The sequence below is a fragment of the Cryptotermes secundus genome, unplaced genomic scaffold (assembly GCF_002891405.2).
Source record: "Cryptotermes secundus unplaced genomic scaffold, Csec_1.0 scaffold377, whole genome shotgun sequence".
NCBI lineage: Eukaryota > Metazoa > Arthropoda > Insecta > Blattodea > Kalotermitidae > Cryptotermes > Cryptotermes secundus.
Window position 1 is genome coordinate 140,597 of NW_019725418.1, and position 16,888 is coordinate 157,484.

At 40.7% G+C, this 16,888-nt stretch overlaps 1 protein-coding gene across 1 annotated transcript in view; it reads right to left on the reverse strand.

The window, feature by feature from the left end:
• Window positions 1-16,888, reverse strand: part of LOC117282229 — a 40,884-nt gene that overhangs the window by 631 nt on the left and 23,365 nt on the right. The window lies entirely within an intron of this gene.

Here is a 16,888-nt window from a genome sequence, read left to right on the forward strand (position 1 = left end):
ACGTTTAACAGTGGATTGTCTTCTGTTGTCCTATTGATTGTCACGGGAATCTTGTGTTTAGTAACTTGTTACCTGGTAAAGATTCATTCGCCGCTATTAATTATAACGGGAACGTGATTTCCGAACCGTTGCTCAACAACGGACGTTTCGCTCTGGATACAATATTCCGGCTTTCAGCCGTCACGTCACAATATTCTTCGTTCTTAAGAGTTGATCAGATAAGATGTCCACCCAGACATGGTCTCGCCCATATTTCAGCAAGTATTGATTTCTGGACGTACGTTGACTCGGCATGTTTGCCCATTTGCGTGAGTACTGTTATCTCCTTAAAGTCTACAGCCATTTTAACATCCTATATAAATACACTATTGGTTTATTCTGGTGGTAGATACATTTTGTTTCGGTATAAATCCGCATTCACTTCTTACAGCTAGCTAACTTCATCAGTTGCTCAGCTCGTCAAGAATATTCCCACTATTTATGGAACCGACAACTACGAATCTCATCTATCCAATTTATTGTCATTTGATTGCATTAATAGTGTTCGAAAAAGTATTATTATTCCATGATGACGGAGACAGAGACCGTCTCCGAAACGTTTGATTTTCACTCCGAACTCACCCAACGTAGAGTCCAAGAATATTTTGTCGTAACAGATGTTACCTGTTCACGGAACCCAGCTTTAATTTGTATACCCTGAAGATGTCTCCGCTGCCGGTTAGTGAACCAGAGAATGCCACTACTGGAAGTCCAGTTTGCTACTCGCGATTCCTGCAGTGAGCTAGTAGGGTGGATATGGTACACTTCGGTGAGCGCTATGTCTGTGCCACCCTCATCCCCTTCAGAGACGTGCGCCACGAGAAAATCACAGTCCAAGGGGATGTGAGTATCGGCCAAGAAGTTCGTATGTGACGCCGTTATGTTCGTGAACGCAAGCCATGTGCCTTCAGGAAATCGTGAAACCTGTAATATTACAATAATCCTACCTGTAAACATGTCACTAAATACGATATAGGATGCTAAATAGGTCCCTGTTTACTTAAAGCAACAATTCACCGGTATCGACGTGTACTGCAGCATCTGGTCGCTAGGAGAGAGGACGTACAGCGATCGACACTGTGCGTTAGTACCTTCTAAACTGCCCACGGACACACTGGTTAACAAAATGTTTCTTTTCGCGAAGAAATGCTTCCACTTTAGAGCTTCAAAGCTTTCCTTAAAACCTGTTAATGAAGAATTAGAGTTATTAAAATCAAAAGGAAAAATGGCTGTCAAGATTTGTTGTTATAATTGTTACAGAGTGGTGAAAGAAAGTACTAGGGACACCATAGCGTAATTTATCCAACCACATTAATGTGCCTGACATGTAGTATATAGGTTGTGTCATAGGCCTAATTATGTATTTACTTATTCATAGTTTATTTAATGGCGCTGTCGGTAAAAAGTAAAGCTATCCCGTACGTAAATTGTCTTATAACTTGATTATTACTTTATTTCTTAAACAGCATAATCTTAAGTATTGCTGTACCTGAAACATACGTCACACTTTCTTTAGAATTAGTTTAGTTATGAAATATTTAAATTGATATGATGTTGGCACATGGCAGTGTAGTTGGTTGAGGCACTATGCTACAAGCCGGATGGTCTCGGGATCGAATCCCGATGAGGTGGATTTTTCAATTTACCTAATCCTTCCAGCTGCACCGTGGCCCTGGTGTCGACTCAGCCTATAACAGAAATGAGTACCAGGAATATTCTTGGTGGTAAAGGGCGGCCGGCGCGTAAGGCTAACAACCTCACCGCCATCTGTGAGCCAGTTGTCTAGAAAATGTTGGAACCTCAACATCTCACAAACCTATGGGCCTCCACGGCCTTTTACAGGGATACCTTTACCGTTTTTTATCCCCGTAACAGGTCTTGTAGACCTATAGGGTTAAGAGACGTCGAGGCTCCCTTATTTTCTAGACAGATGGTTCAGAGGTGACGGTGAAGTCAGCCTTACGCGCCCGCCGCCCTTTACCACCAAGAAGATTTCTGGTAGACACTTCTGTTAGAGGTTGAGTCGATACCAGGGATATAGCGCGGCTGGAAGGATTAGTTCAATTGAAAAATCCAATGACCTTACCGGAAATCGAACCCCTGACCATCCAGCTTGTAGCATAGTGCTTCTACCAACTACTCTAACGCGAAAGGCGTTGTTGGCATCTGGGATAAAGTATCTTCTGATGTTAATGATGATGAGTTAAACACGAACTGAAAAATGTGTAGAAGGAAGCTTTGCTCGGCTAATTTAGCTAGTATTGCAGAATTTTCCTGGAGAGACCGAGAAAAACAAGAACCTCATTCATGTTTGCTTGATCCTCCGGCCAATTTCAGAGCAGAGCTCCTTTCCAAAAAATTAGAAAAGTTATCGCTCGAGCCAACTTACTGATACAAAGTCACGCACTGTGGATAAGGGGCTGGAAGTGACCAAGAAGCCGTCCCTTTCCATGACCGTTTAATGTTTTTGCAAATGCAAAGAAAAAACCTGACGAGTAGGCCTTTGTGCGGTTCTGGGCCACTTACCTAGTTCCTGTTTCGCGTGGACCAGGTACACACACCTCGTCCTGTATCTGTGTAGCACTTCGTTAGTGATATTGAAAGTCGTGTTCAGCGGAAGTGAATTGGCAGGCACAATGATGCAACAAATTGCTAAAATTGTACACAACATTTCATCGCAGGAGTTTCTGTAGGTTATGACAAAATAGTGTAATGTCCCTTAAATCGCCTAGAGGGACGAGCGTTACACTTTGGAGCCAGTTTCTGCCTTTATTGGAAGTGTTTAAAACGTTATTTGTAATCTAACATATTTTTTAGAAGTGAAAACTTATCATTCTCTCAATTCTTATGATAAATGAATAATTATATTTTCATCTCCCTTTAATTTTTTAATTATACTTCTTTTATATTCTTTGCATCGTTACAAACCACGCTTTATGTAGTATAACAGTTGTAATTTGATGTCTTGAGCAGTGTATTTTATTATGTGTTATTATATTTCCTCCTGCTTAACGTCTGTCTCAAACAAAACACTGATATGCCTATGCTTTAAGCCTAGGTTTTATTACAGGCATAAGCAACTGTTACAAATGACTGTGTGTCCACGCGTGATAATATCAAATTTAAAGAACGTTGGATACTCACGTTATATTGCTTACTTACCGTTGGCATTTCACAGTTTAATTTCCTAAGTGATTAGAGGAATGTTACTATTTCAAGTTAACTGTTATCATTTTCCCTTTTTTGTGTTTGCTGAATGCGACTGCGTTTCTTATTCGTTTGTCATTAAGTGTTTCTTTTTGCTTTGTGACTACAGTGTGCAAGCAGACATGGAAAGCCTAGGGTTTCCATAAATTAATAATGCCTCTGAAGCAAACGTGTAATGAGGCCACGCCATAGCTCAAGCGGTTAGTCGCTGGCTTCCCACCGCGGGGCCCGTGTTCGATCCCGGGTCTGGTTAATTGGGACTTGTGGTGGACAAAGTGGCGCTGGGGCAGGTTTTCTCCGAGTACTTCGGTTTCCCCTGCCAATCTTCATTCCACCAATTGCTCCACAATCCCCCTCACCTATCATCTGGGGCTGGTACAATAGGCCAGAAGTGGCCGCAGTACAAGGGACTTAGTCCCACCCCACTAGCAATACAAAAAATGTGTAATGAAGTATGAAAACCTGATATTTTCTGAATGTTCTTTATATGAAGTGAGGTCGTGTATGTTCTTACAGACATGAATTTCATTCGTAAAATTACGGAACGAACTTTAATTAACATTACTATCAAGAATTGTCGGTTGGATTTAATTTTATTTCGAATCGGCTCAATAAAATGCCTTGATACTTCAAACGATTTCCAGTAAAATTTTACAAATTTTGTAATCAACGGCCAAACCTATTTTAATCTTATATAACATAAAATATAGAACCCATGACGATCTCGCATTTAATTAAAAAAATTTTCAGATATTGAGAATGTTTAAAGATATGCAAGGAAGAATACGTTCTACCTCTTTGCAATGTGATTACCTTTCTAACGTCTTTAATTTGCAACCATATTTTCATATGCGCAACAGTAAATATCAAGGTCAATGACGTATATAATATCACAAAATATATATTTAGAGAATATGTCTACTTGTTCACAGTCATTGTATAACCTAACAGAAATCGACATGGTACTGAATAATGGCATTGTCGGGGTGCAGGCATAATTTAAATTTACTTTAGGTAACGCGAGCAATGTTGCTGCTTTTCACTGTGCAGATGGACCTACCCACGGGGTTATGTATTGTTCTAGCCTTGAAATATTCTATGACGCTGTATCAACTGTAAAGTTTGTGTCGCTTCACAAGAGAGACGATAGGAATTATGCCGGGGGAAAGGGTCAAGTCTAGAGAAACCCTACGTATATTCCAGTAAGTGGCTGGAGAAACACACGCAAGGCCAAACAGACTCCGTCCAGATAATTTACTTTCTTTCCTTTTTTTTTAATTTCCTGTATATTTACAATCTACTCAACATATTACGAGTATTTAGTAAATGTGATAAGTCAATTGACACTGTAGGTGTTGCCGGCCAATGCCGGTTCACCTTATGTTACTTAACTAAGTCTTCGGGCCACTGTCTCTTGAGCCTTCTAGGTACAGTTTGATCACTAATGAGCTGGTTGATCAGTTTATTTTTGTGGTTCGTGTTCCTGTTTCTATATTTTGCGGCCTGAGAGTGTATTACTTCCTTGATGTATGGTATTTTTAAGTCCTCATGTAGGGTCTGGTTGGAGACGTACCATGGTGCATTTGTCATTATTCTTAAAATTTTCGATTGATAGTTCTGGAGTATTTTGATGTTGGTTGGTTTCGCGCATCCCCATAATTCTATACCATATGTCCATATGGGTTTTAGTATGACTTTGTATATGATTAGTTTGTTATCTAGAGACAGTTTGGATTTTTTGCCAATAAGCCAGTTCATTTTATTTGTTTTAATGTTGAGCTGTAGTTTTTTTGCCTTTATGTGCGCTTTCCACGTTAGCTTCTGATCAAGGTGTAGACCCAGGTACTTGACTTCATTTTTCCGAGGGATAAATTCACCGTTTAACATCGGTTGTGGGCTTTCTGTGGATCTAGTTGTGAAGTTTATATGGACAGATTTGTCATTGTTGACTTTGATTTTCCATTTGTTGAGCCAATGTTGTAGGATGTTGAGATGGTTCTGAAGCTTTTTGGAAGCAGCTATGGGATTCTGGTCCAGCGCCAAGATCGCAGTGTCGTCAGCGAATGTGGCCATGGTGGTCTCATTGGCGGTAGGTATGTCAGCTGTATACAGAAGGTACAAGAGCGGACCCAAGACACTGCCTTGGGGTACTCCGGCTTTTATGGGATAGTAGTTAGTTTCAACTTTCGTTGTCTTGATGTCGAAGTATCTGTTCGACAGGTAGGACTTTAGTAGCAGGAACAGTTGACTAGGCATAATCTTTTTTATTTTATATAAGAGTCCTTGGTGCCAGACTTTGTCGAATGCCTGCTGTATGTCCAGGAATACCGCTGCACATACTTTTTTGTTTTCTAGTCCATCTCTTATTGCGTGAACTATTCTGTGACATTGTTGTATAGTTGAATGTCCTTCTCTGAATCCGAACTGGTGGATTGGTATGAGGTTATCAGGATTAGATAGCTCTAGAATCCTGTTTTGAAGTAATCGTTCAAATATCTTGGAGAGCACTGGCAGTAGGCTGATGGGTCTGTAAGAAGTTGCTTCCGTAGGAGGTTTACCAGGTTTTGCAATCATAATGATTTGAGCAAACTTCCATTGTTCAGGAAAGTAGGATAGATGCAGCATTCTGTTGTATAAGGTGGTTAGGAAAACTATCGCTTTTCTTGGTAGATGCTTGAGCGTTTCCCCTACTATTAGGTCATGTCCTGGGGTCTTGTGTGAATTCGTGATTTTAATCTGAGTGATGACTTCGTTTGGTGTAATAGTTCGAATTGGTGGTGACAGTTGACACGGGGAATCAAGATAGGAATTTATTTCTTCATCCTCTTGGTTATTTAGAGGGGTGAAAGTTCTGACAAGATGTTCAGCATATATTTGTGCTTTTTCGGAATTGGATCTGGCCCACGTCCCATCTTCTCGCCTTAGCGGAGCTATCGGAGTTGTGGGTCTTTTGAGTTTCTTGGTAGCTCTCCATAATGAGTGGTCGTTAGGTTCCAGATTTGTGATGTAGTATTCGAAAGTTTCGTTGTTGAAGTCTTGGATAGTAGCATGGAGTTTGTGGGTAAGTCTGTTGAGATACCTTTTGTCGTTGGGATTTCTTGTGGTTTGCCATATTCTGCGTGCTCTCCGTTTTTCCAGGACCATTTCTTTGATGCGTAGTGGTAAATTATTTTCTATTGTTTTTTGACAGTGTGGGGGTGTTGCGTTCCAAGCAGCCTTTTGGAGAAGTACTGTAAAGTCGTGAACTGCTTTTTCGATTTCGTCATGTTCCTTTAATCGTGTATTGGGTTTGATACGTTGGTTTATGTATTCTTGGTATTTTTCCCAGTTTGTTTTTTTGGTGCATAGGTGGGGGACAGTTTCCTTGGTCAGTATTTCAGTGCTTACCGTTATGATAATAGGGCTGTGGTCAGAGCTAAGATCAAAGCTCGATTTTATGTCACAGTGAGTACTTGGTATTTTCTTGGTGATTGCAAAGTCAAGAAGGTCAGGTATTCTATTCCTGTCAGCAGGCCAGTATGTCGGTTCACCGGTGGAGAGATAATCCAAGTTGTTCTGTTGAATTGCTCGTAGTAACATGTTACCTTTAAGTGTTGTAAGCCTGGAGCCCCAAGTGGTGTGTTTGGCGTTCCAGTCGCCTGCCGCTATGAAGTGGGATCCTAGTGTGTTAAAGTATTGTTGATACTCTTGTGTTGTAATCTTGTGTTTAGGAGGACTGTATATCGCAGCAATGGTGAGTGTCCAGATAGTGGTTTGTATTTTAACTTTTGCACTCTGTATCTTGTCAGTTATATACGGATTTAATTCGTGGTGTCTGAGAGAATTTTTAATTATTATTGCCGATCCGCCATGACCTCTTCCGTCAGGATGATTCGCGTAGTATACCGTATAATTTGGTATTTTGATTACCGTTCTGTTAGTAGCATGGCTTTCGGATATTAAAAGGATGTCAACTTTATTCATGTTTAGAAAAATTTTTATTTCATGGGTGTGGTTCGATAGTCCGTTAGAGTTCCAGGCGGCTATTATTAGCGTCTTATACGTCAATGGACGATTTTACTGATGACAGTGGTAAGCATGTTCAGGATCATGCTATTCTGATTTATCAACTGGTTAAACATTTCTTTGAATTGATTAAGAAAACTCGTCAATGTAGTTGTTAGTATTTCGGTTTCGTTGTTCTCTGCTGATGTGTTTGTATTGTTGCGCGCAATTTGAGCATATGTGGGCTTTCTGCTTTGTTGTGGGTTCAGCGGTGTAGTGGTTGTGGATATTAGTCCGAATTGATGTTGATCTTGCCGTTGCTGGTTCTGTTGTCTGATGAGCGAAGAATTTCTATTGTTGTTAGTCTTTAGATTTCTTAGATCCTGATATACTGAGCAGCCTTTGAAATTTGCAGGATGGTCACCATTGCATAAGGCGCAAGTGGCTGGGATGCTTCTTGGTTTTTTACAGGTCCTTGAGTCATGTGCACGACCACATCTGACACAATTATATGGTTTTGTGCAATACGTTCTTGAGTGACCATATCTCTGACATCTCATGCATTGGATTATGTCGTTTCTTTTTCTAGGTGGTTCCACTATTATCCTTGTGTGGCATAGGAATTCAATGTTGTATATGTCTTTATTATTGTTATGTGGTTCTAGGTCAGCGTAGAATAGAGGTAGCGGGTTTTTGGTTATCCTGTGTTTAATATTGACTATATTTCTGATCTGATGTCCTTTGGCGCTAAGTTCTTCCTTGATCTCTTCTGCTTGTGTGGTTGGATGAAGACCTCTAATTACTACACGGTAGGCCCTGTCTTCTTTCAGTTGATAGGTATGGAAGACTATTCCTTCCTCCCTTAAATGATGGACTAATTTTCTGTATGCTTCAACGGTTTTTAAGTTGATTTTAACTGTATTTTCGGTGGTTGTTCTGGTGTAATATTGTTCATCAGCTACAATTTTTGAGAGAGATTCAGTCATGGCTTTGAAGTTTGTGACTCCATATATGTAGATGGGAGGGGGTTTGTGTTCTTGTGGTTGTTGGTGTCTTTCTACGGTTGGTTCTGGGTCGTCTTCTTTATTATCACTGGATTTTTCTAGCGGTTGGTATCTGTTGGATGTGCTGGTCTCTTCGGTGGTCACATTTATTTCGTTGTGTCTTTTGCGTCTTTTCCTTTTGTTGTCAACATACTGCCAGGGATGTTTATCTGTTGGGGCACCCCTGTTCTGCATGTCTTCTTCCTCGCTGGACATTGAATAATCAAGTAGATCATAATTGTTGGTGTCCGTTTGGAGTGGTTGCATGGGGGTAGTCGCTGTTGGGGTGGTGTGTCTGGGTGGTATCTGCGATAATTGCTGGTCCTGGTTGTAGTGTCTTGTGTATGGATTTGGGTGATTCGGAATGTAGGTATTTACGTTCATGTTGGGTTGAGGTTGGATGATGGGTGAATAGTGTATATTAGGGTGACCCTGTATGTTTTGAGGGTAGAGAATGTTTGATTGACCCGGTACATTTGAGGTATATTGGGTGTTCGTTGGGTACTGTGTGTTTATGGATGTGTTTGTTTGCCCCTGTAGATTAGGATGATGGTAATACATACTGTTATTCGAGTCTGTTTCGCATTGGAGCATTTAACCAGTCGTCCCAGCGAGATGATCACTACTGCTTTCAAACAGTATACACGTTCTCAATACTTGTTTACTATTCTATAGTCAGCAGAGCACTCCGCACTTGTTCACTACTCGGAAGTCAGATGAACACTCACTTTCTTTCCTAGTATCGAATTCGATACCTTTCAAACTCAAGCCTGCTGTTTGGGCATAATAAGCTGCTCGGCGTTATTGTGTTAAGAGCGAATATTACGATGCTGCAATTTATGACAATTGAATGAAATTTGTACTTCTGCGCAACTCTCTCGGTCTACTGTCTCTACTAGCCGAGACGAGGAACCCTTCCCTTCTGAATCTCACGTTTCTGTAGCTCATAAACCTACACAATTAGATCCTGAACATGGAGGCAAGACGTACCTCCGAAACGCTTGCAAAATTTTTCAAAACACTACTGTGTGAAGGCCAAAGAACATAATGAATATCAATAATTAACCACAACAAAAGCTTAAAATCAGTAACTCATTAGTAACAAAAATATATAATTTTCTTTTTTACTTTGATTACATCCTGTAGCTTCGTATAAAGTTTCAGTTTCGTGTTAAGATAAGTCACAATAATTTTCCAATAATAACCTCTTACTTTCAGGGAAGAATGCAATATACAAGCATACTTATATAAACGAAGCGTTCAGGAAAATATTTTGACTTGATTAGGGCGAACAGAGCAATTTTAAGATTTCACATCACGAAAAGCTTCGTGGCTCGCAAGTATCGTAATATTATAGGATTGTATTGAATCTGTGAAACTAGTCAAATGGATAGAGTCGTAGGTGCACGGAAAACACATAGAAATTTGACATGGGAACATCTTGCAAAATGCCAGCTTGCAAGGGGAATGGAGAATAAAAATTAAGTTGAATAATAAAGAGTTATGTTGTAAGGATGAGAACTGGATGAAACTGGCTCAAGTTCATGTATATTGGCGGCCTTGGGCGTTATCGCCTTTGAAACTCAAATTTGAGCGACTACAACATTCGTGTTGAGAGAAGTTCTCCTTATTATCGACTGGAAATGTAAATGCTGTATGAGTACGGTCACGAAACTTTGTAATTAGCTGACTGTGCTTTCGAAATTGTGTATTATCATTTAAATTTCTGGCAAATTAAAGTCACATTTGCATCTAGAACCGTGTGTTTTGCGTTGACCTAAATTCTTTCTCAATTTGTCGCTATAATTTTGTTAAGAAAACAAGATTAGAAAGACGTCGTCCGTCATATAATTTTCCCAGATTCGATTTTTGCGACATTGCATGTATCCTGCCACTTGTTGGTGGCGGTGGGGGCTGAGCGTAAATTATAGTCGGGTTCTGGGTTGCATTTGGATTATTAACAACTTATTCACACATTACTCGGGACTACAGGCAATACAGCGCTATCGCTGATCTACACATATCACAGTTCACCGTTGCACACGCGCCAGGGTTCTCACTCTTCACTAGTCGTATCCTGGCAACGGATTTTTAACAGTCTCATATCATTTCAAATCACACACAAAATCTTCTTTGCACACCGCCTGACTCCTCTTTTGTCATTATTCTGCAACTGCCAATTCCGAAGACTCGACTCAATTCAATTCCTCTGTTCCCAAGCTCCTGTCCTGGCAGGCTGGTGTCTCGAACTCGACTCTATTCTGGTCTCTACTACTACTACTGTTCCGTACTGCCGAACACTTCCTTATAACCACTTTGCACCCACCACACGGAAAAGAGAGCTTCTGTTGTTAAGGAGGTGTGTTTATTGATTTGTTGCCTAACAAAAAACGTCCTGTTGCCTGCGCGGGAATGTGTTTACAGAGTCTTTGCCTAGCAACGTCATAATATTTTGTCTCCAGGTTCACATGCTGCAGATGACATTTTTTGTCGGAGATATAAACCAACACTATCAAAGTTATGACGCTGTGTAAAGTCAGTAGTTATCCTTCCTTGTATTTGATTAAATGTACATCAAATGTAAAATATTTAAAGTAAAAGTTACTGTTATATTTAACCACGCAGTAAGTAGCCCATATTATAGAACTACACACTACTACACATTGTAGACCACAGTGAGGTCTATGTTTTGCGTATCAATGTTCTGCAGGACTGAGTCATCTTTATGTATATTTATAGCTGTCTGTTAATTTAATAACGATTTTAGTAACTCAGACTATACAGCGTCGAATGATCAGATAATAGTGAATAATTAATTCGAATGGATGTGTACAGAAACGGTCTTGATCAAATTTAAATTGCGGTCCCGGTGTTTTCCCAGAGTGACAGAGGAAAGTTACGAAAATATAAGGTCAAAATAGCATGTTCCTGCTGAAGTTCGAGCCGTGCATCTTTCGAAAACAAGTTTGAAGAATTATTGCTTGAATCACCTTGCTCGGTGGTTTGGATAAATTCCATGACCTTTGATTTAGTCTTTATATAAAATATATTTCAGATAAGCCCAAGACCGCCTCTGTGGTCTGGTGGTCAGACTTCCTGGCTACAGATCCAGATGTCCGGGTTCGATTCCCGGCGCTACCGAATTTTCTGAGAATTATTGGGTGTGGAAGGGGGTTCAATCAGCCTCGTGAAAATAACTGAGGAGATATTTCAAGGAAATAGCGACTCCGACCTAGAAAACCGAAATTAACGGCCGTGGGGAACCGTTGCGCTGACTACGCGACACGCTCTATCCGCTAAAGTTGGCACTAACTTCGCCGACAAGCGGCGGTCGCTCGGTCGGTATAGTTCACTTGCGGACTCAAGCCACGGAGTTTGTTTGTTGTCTAGATAAGTCTAAAGTGTGAAATCTACATGAAGATATGCCACATGTCACGGAGCGCTAATATTGTGTTCACCAGAAAGGTTTTCGGAAGCCTGAGGGAATTTTAAAACGTTGTTATATTTTAGCGTCCTGTTACACTGATTCATGTCCATGGTTTATGCTGACCGTCTTACAGTGTATACACTTTGTCACCTTATTCTTCACTTCCACGCTACATGTTTCGGCACTAATGTGCCATCTTCAGGTGACACACAGATCCAGCAGTGCAACGCATGCAGTAACAGGAGCAAAACACAACACAGAACACGATACACAAATGTATTGTGACATGCTGAGGTATGGATGACGCCCCTCCCCCAGCCCCGCCAGCCGTGATGCGCCGAGCGAAGCCGAAGCGAGCCGATGTTAGCCGAGTCCTAGCATCCTGGTCGCTAGGCAACGCGAGTCAACAGCGATGACGTCACCAAGGGTACCGCGGGTAAACAGGATTGCGAGAGACGACGGTAGTAACAGCGGTTACTACCGCTAGCGTTGCTAACAACACAGCGCCAGGCAACAAGGGTGCATATTACGTGGCCGTTTTCTGTATTGTCCGATCGAGGCTACATGAGGAGCAGCGAAGGCTATTCACAGTTAGTCCTGGAGCTACCTACGAGTCAGTCCTCGAGCTACCTCCGAGTTAGTTCCGAGTTAGCCAGCAACTAGTCAGTTGTATTGTGGCATTTGGAGTGTACTAATTGTGATACTGCAGATAGCAGTAATCGTAAATCTGTAATTTGGGTGATTGTTAAGTGCGAATGTGAAATAAAATTCGCTATATCAAATACGGCGTGAAGTTATTTGTGGCGATATACGCCCGATACGCGACAGTACGTAGGAAGAATGCTCACATAAAAGAGGATTGGCGTAATTCGCGTGTTTAAGTGCGACGTAGGAAGAATCCTGAAAAGTTTTATTATTTAGAATTCATCGTCCTATATGACGAACACAGATTTTAGTCATTTTAGAATGGAGACATTGTGACATTCACTACAATAGTTTAACGTGCATAAAGACACCTGAAGATGGCACATTAGTGCCGAAACATGTAGTGTGGAAGTGAAGAATAAGGTGAAAATTGTATACACTGTAAGACGGTCAGCATAAACCATGGACATTTTAAAACGTATTGATTTCTTGATCGTTCGCCGTTTATGGCAATAAACCGATAAATTCAGGTCTGTGAACTGAATCTTATTCATTGTCTTGAGTCCAGGTTTAATTCAGGTGTCGTAATAATTTTAGGTGCTTGGAGTAAATAATTGTGATATACTCTAAGATACCCCCTCGTTGGTGTCTCCACCTTGTCGTGGTGAGGGGGTTTGAGTATGCCAAGGACCCTGAGAGTTATACCAGCGGTAGCGTAGCTACTGGCAGGGCCTCCCTTGCTGGACAGGTCAAAGGGTAGGCATCAGACGAAGAGACACCAAAAACCAAAAGTGATGCCGGAAGCAGCGTCATCAGCAGCGACTTGAAGCACAGAGCAAATGATGCTCGAGATGGTTCAAGTTCGTATAGCAACAGGCGTGACCAGAGTGGTCTGAACGGCTGTTGTACTGCGATGTGGAAAGCAAATGGAAAGACTACCACATTATCACTTCTCATGGATAGTCTCTTTCCAAAAACAGAGATACCGTGTATTCGAGATTAAACTGGAGGGGCAGATAGAAGTGACCAGAAGACGAGGAAGAAGACGTAAGAAGATGCTGGATGACCTTGAGGACAGAAGAGGGTATTATTATTTGAAAGAGAAAGTTCAGATCGCATTAAGTGGAGGAACTGTTGTAGAAGAGACTGTGGACCTGTCGTCTGACAGATTACTGATGAATGAACTCTAAGATGATTATTGATTATTTGTTAGGTATTATTTATGACATAAAGTGGGCCAATACGAGTACACTTTTTGTTTTGAAAAATCTGTTGATGTCAGAATACAAGGTGCAAATCTCTTTTATCTAGTGTATCCCTTATACAATATTTTTATATGCTGCTCACTATAAATAAAAAATTGTAACAGCTGCCTGTCATGCAGAAATATTTATGTGATTCTGACCATATATCAACAAAAATGAACGTATACTAAATCACTTGTATAGGCTATAAACGTTTCGTGTTATACAAACAGGAACATAAGCCTTACTAGATATTTATCATATATTCCTGCTACAAACAGAATTGCCCATTGATTATTCTATTCCTCCTAATTACTATGGAGATACAATGAACTACGGCAACGTGAAAGGTCATTTTTGTTTCATGGCCCCAATATATTCATTGATAAATCTTGTCGATAAAAGTCCTGTTCTGATAATTGTTCTACGTTTCCAGGGCGGTAATGCATTCACACAATATTCGTTTTACATACGTTCATAAGCAAGAAAACTGGCCACAAATTTTCATGTGAACATTCTTTTAATCACTTTTGAATTTAAATCATGTATTTTGCAGTGAATATATGACAAAGAATTATGTAAAAAAAGAGTAAAGCTATCCCTGTATCAAACCGTGGAGGGGCATAGGGTTGTGAGCAGTCGAGGCTCCCACATTTTCTAGACAATCGGCTCACAGTTGACGGTGAGGTTGTCAGCCATACGCACTGGCCGCCCTTTACCCCTAAGATGATACCTGATACTCATTTGTGTTATTGTCTGAGTCAACCTAATGGCTAAGTGTGGCTGGAATGATTAGGTCAATTGAAGAATCTAGTTATCTCATACCTTCCGGCTTGTAACATAGTGCCTGAATCAACTACGCTACAGCGTCTCCCGACAAAGAATTATGTGAGAACAAAATTACTCTACGGTCCCTTTTATCCGAACTTCCGCTTTACCCGCCAAAACCATTGAAGGTACTGCGATTGTGTTTTGTTTTTGTAATTGCTTTTGATCTTAATATGCGTTTAATATTTGAGGAACATGACAAGTGAAAAGGGAATAGAAGTCGCTCTTTCAATTGACCAAATACTTGAAGTCCGAAAGGGACCAGATAAAGGCAATCCCACGCAAGAATCTGCATCCGAAGTCGATGTGGGTTGAGCTTCGTTTGGTAACTGGACTACCGGGTAATTTCGTCAATCCGGCAACATATCAGTCCCATTTAGGTCAGATAATCGGAACCCTACTCTCATTTGCATTAGATGTGAGGGCTGTACAGCGGTGATATTGAGAGTGGTCTCTTCTGGGCTGTAGCGTTGCCTAGTCTGCTTCAAGTCTGCTGAGACTTCGGAGGAGCTTACAGCGTCTGGTTCGAGCAGCAAACCGGACAAATAACCAGCAAGAAGCAATCCGCGAATGGAGCTCTGTATCACGTTCCAGTAGATAGTCTTATTGAAAGTCCGTCGAATGTAGAAGACTAAGAGAATTCTGGTTGTAGAAAAGATTTTGAACGAAACGTGACCTTCTGTAGGCTGATGTTCACACCGAGCCCTGCCTTGAGCCAATCATTTTCAGTCCCAAGAGCATTTGCTTGTCTTCCCTCAAGACGAATGCCAGATTTGAGGAACATTTATGGAGCAAACCTAGAATGAGACTGTTGAAAGGGAAACTTTATCCTTTGAATTAAGAAAACCAAAGGAATCATGGCCTTATGCATGAAATGAACGACACTTAACTTGTGTCAAAATACATAATCATCATATATTTTCGTACAAACAATGGTACAGAAATATCGTTGTTAGGGTTCAACAGCAAAGTGGACATTTAAACGTAATTTACTGTTCGGATTATACAACTGTGACCGTGGCTGTATTCGTAATCAAAATGGGCTAACTGTCCATCCTCTTCACCCGCAAGAATAACCAGATTCCTTGAAATACAGTGACAGATACCAGACCATAATAGCGGAAGTGTAACTGTACTAAAAGCAGGAAGTTCTGATAAGAACTAATAGCCTATTTTCTTTCGATACGACACGGACCCCAGGGAGCTACACAGGCAGACCCATAGACTCTTTGATAGGACACGGACCATATAGAAAACGACTTACTTACTTACTTACTTACTTAGTTACTCATACAACTGAGCCCTTCTCGACGAGTCTTCAATTCTACAACCACTCAAGAATTTCCCAGTATTTTACTCTAAGATCCATTTTATTGTCCTCCCACATACGACTTGGTCTTCCTATTTGTCTCTATCCTTCGGGCTTTCCCTTCAATAACCTATATGCATTCCTCTTCTCACCCATTCGTGCTATATGCCCTCCACACCTCATCCTCCTTGACTTGATCATTCTAATTATATTTGGCGAAGAGTACAAGTTATGAAGCTTCTCATTATGCAATTTTCTCCAACCTCCTACCACTTCGTCCCTCTTCGATCCTCCTCAACACCCTGTTCTCAAACACCCTCAGTCAATGTTACTCCCTTAATGTCAGAGATCAAGTTTCACACCCATACAGAACCAAAGGCAGAAAGTATAGTTCTGTATATTCTAAATTTTATGTTTTTGGACAGCAGACAAGAAGACAAAAGGTTCTGAACTGAATGATAGCAAGCATTACCCGAGTTCAGTCTCCTCTTAATTTCCTCCTGAATCGGGTTTTGATTTGTTATTGTCGTTCCCAAATATCTGAACCGTGCCACATTTTCAAAACATCGTTATGTCACGATTTTGCCCTGCATTTTGCTTATGAGACAGCAACATATACTTAGTTTTCTCTGTGTTTACTTCTAGAATAATCTCCATACCTCCGTAAATTAAAGTTTGTGTGTTTTTCTCTGTGGTATCTATATCACGACCATCACGACCCAGTAGATTCATATCATCGGCATAGGCCAACATTTAGTTTCAGTCCCACCTGGCTTCCTTGAACCTTCCTAATTGCATATTCTAAGGCAAAGTTTATAAGGAGTGGCGATAAAGCATCTCCTTGGTTTAGACCATTTTGGATAGGAAATTTATCAAATGTTTACCTATACGGACTTTACTATACGTTTCGTTTGAGCACATTTTATTCAGCCTAACTAGTTTCATGGGTATCACAAAATCTATGAGAATAATGTACAATACTTCCCTCCTAACTGAATCGTTGGCTTTCTTGAAGTCTATGAATAGCTGATGTACTGTTTCATTGTACTCCCATTTTTTCTCCAATATCTGACGAATGCAAAAATCTCATCGGTAGTTGATCTGTTACGTCGTAACCCACACTGATGATCCCAAATAATTTCATCTGTGTATGGACTTAACC